The 2531-nt window shown below is 32.0% G+C and overlaps 1 long non-coding RNA gene across 1 annotated transcript; it reads right to left on the reverse strand.

The window, feature by feature from the left end:
• Positions 1-238: 238 nt before the first annotated feature.
• LOC116863857 lies at positions 239-2207 on the reverse strand. The gene is made up of 3 exons (XR_004381870.1): positions 2099-2207; positions 877-984; positions 239-358 (listed from the first exon to the last, which is right to left on the reverse strand). It is a non-coding gene; the product is annotated as an uncharacterized LOC116863857 (long non-coding RNA).
• Positions 2208-2531: the final 324 nt, after the last annotated feature.

Here is a 2531-nt window from a genome sequence, read left to right on the forward strand (position 1 = left end):
AGATATAAATCATAACCACAACTACAAGAAAAAGAGAATTTCAGTTTGAGATTTAACACATCTAATTCAATAATTATAAAACAAACAGATAAATCATCAATAAAGATATAAAGTGTTGATGGGACTAATTACCAAAGAACATATTGTTGAAGATGTATTCTAAACCCAAAACAGTGTTCCTCTGAATTTAATTAAAAATAATTCATAAGATTTATATTTAATTACTTACTATCAAGATTCATGTTTCTGGTAGCTTCATTCTTAGTTTGAAACTGGCTTCTTGAAAATAAAACTTTCTTCTCAGGAAATAGGTTTTCATGTGATATCATATAATTTTTTTGCTTTTCAAGAGGAAATGCTAAATAAATAAAAAAAAAATGTAATGGAACTTCTAGATATGCCAAAAAATTATCAAATTTTCTTCCTATGGAAGTGAAGTGAAAAAAATTATGTGAACAATTTTCATTAGTCTGTGTGGAGAAGCTATCATAGTACTTAATAATTACTGACCATGAAAATACCAGCCAAAAGTTATTAATTTTGTTTTTGTCTTTATCTTAGGATATTCACACTTTAAAGCTGAGTGTAGTGGCGCCTGGGTGGCTTAGTGGGTTAAGCCTCTGCCTTCAGCTCAGGTCATGATCTCAGGGTCCTAGGATAGAGCCCCACATCTGGCTCTCTGCTCAGCAGGGGGCCTGCTTCCCCCACCCGCTCTGCCTGCTTCTCTGCCTACTTGTGATCCCTTTCAAAAAAAAAAAAATCTTAGTGTAAAGTTTCTATAAAACATGTGTTCAAATACATACATAAATATGAACCAAAAGAAATCTTCTGATGAGGTTAATTTAAAATAATTTAAATTTAAATTACTATACTTACTTTTGCGTCTCCCCTCTTTGGAAGTTATTTCTTTCTTTACTTTCACTTGGAATTTTGATGATGACTCTGGATTTACATCTGGATTTTCATCTGGTGCACCAAAATAAGCTATATAAAGAGATAGATTTAGTCCTTTAAATGGAAAATCAAATCCATTGTAAAATCTCTAGATTTCAAATTTATAACAAGTGTATAGTATCATTTTTTTCATTTTCATAAAATCATTAAGTAAATTATAATGTTAGAACTGTTATGAAATGAAAACTGTTTGAAATTATCTTATTATTTCATAAATATGCCTAAGCAACAAATAGATCTTATATTAGTCTTCAGGTTTCATGGGTGATTTATTCTTCAGGCTGATACACAATAATAGAGCAAGCAATGAAAACTTACATGCAAAAGTTTATTCATTACAGCCTTATTTGTAATTGCAAAACACTTAAAGCCACCTAAATGTTAAAGCATAGGGTATTGGACAAATAAATTGATATCTATACAAGTACAGAATTGGTATAACATGAGTACTACTATACTGGTAGATAGTGGTACATACATATATGTATATATGTGTGTATGTGTAAGACACAATAAGATATTTCTCACCCCTCTGCATTGATACATCTGATGCTTGCCTGATGTCATTTCATGGGAAAATGAAACACTGGTTGAAATATTGGCTGGTTGAAATATAAAAGACTGGTACCATTTTATATTTACTTTTGCTTATATCGTCACAGCAAGTGAATAAGGATGTAATTGTTACTTTCAACTTAGTTTATTGTCTGAATTAATTAACTCCATACCTTGCAGCAATCAGTGAAAAATAGTGTGGGGCCCAACTAAACCTCTCACTTTTCTCAACTGGAGCATATGTCAGAAGGTCACTGCTGAAGTGTCAGAAGTGAAGTCATAAGGCAGAAGTGACCATTGGTCATAATCTCCTGGAACCTATACTCTCCCAGAGTCAGCTGAAAGATACTTTGAGATACTATTGGGCAGTTATTGGGCCTTGGTAGATACTGAGTGAGTGTCCTATGGCTGTGATTAGAAATTCCAATCTGAAGGTATTAAAGCTTTTGCTTTTGTTTTCTGGTTATCTTTGCACATTCACACTTTAGGGTTAGAGTGTATAATTTCTATAATATATATGCTTGAATAAAAGGAAAAAATCTTGATGGGTTTAAAATACTTTAAATTTATTCATAATTATTACACTTACTATGGCGTCTTTCCCTTTTGTGAGTTATTTTTTTCTCTACTTGCACTTGAGGCTTTGACACTGAATCTTGACTCACAAGCATTAGATTTTCATCTGGTACTCTAAAATGAGCTAAATAAAGAGATGCATTTAGTTCACTAAATGGAAAAACATATCTACTATGAAAACTCCAGATCTGAATTTATAACAAGTGTAAAGTAGCATTTTCTCTGATTTTTATAGCTATAAATAAATTGTCCTAATGTGAGGTCTGACATGAAAATGGTAAGAAGAGTTCTTTTGTTGTTGCTGTTATTTTAATTTTTTAATTTTTTTTAAATTTTTTAATTTATTTTCAGTGTAACAGTATTCATTGTTTTTGCACCATACCCAGTGCTCCATGCAATCCGTGCCCTCTCCAATACCCACCACCTGGTTCCCCCAACCTCCCACC

Source organism: Lontra canadensis, unplaced genomic scaffold (genome assembly GCF_010015895.1).
Source record: "Lontra canadensis isolate GAN:19392208 unplaced genomic scaffold, GSC_riverotter_1.0 scaffold3975, whole genome shotgun sequence".
NCBI classification, from domain to species: domain Eukaryota; kingdom Metazoa; phylum Chordata; class Mammalia; order Carnivora; family Mustelidae; genus Lontra; species Lontra canadensis.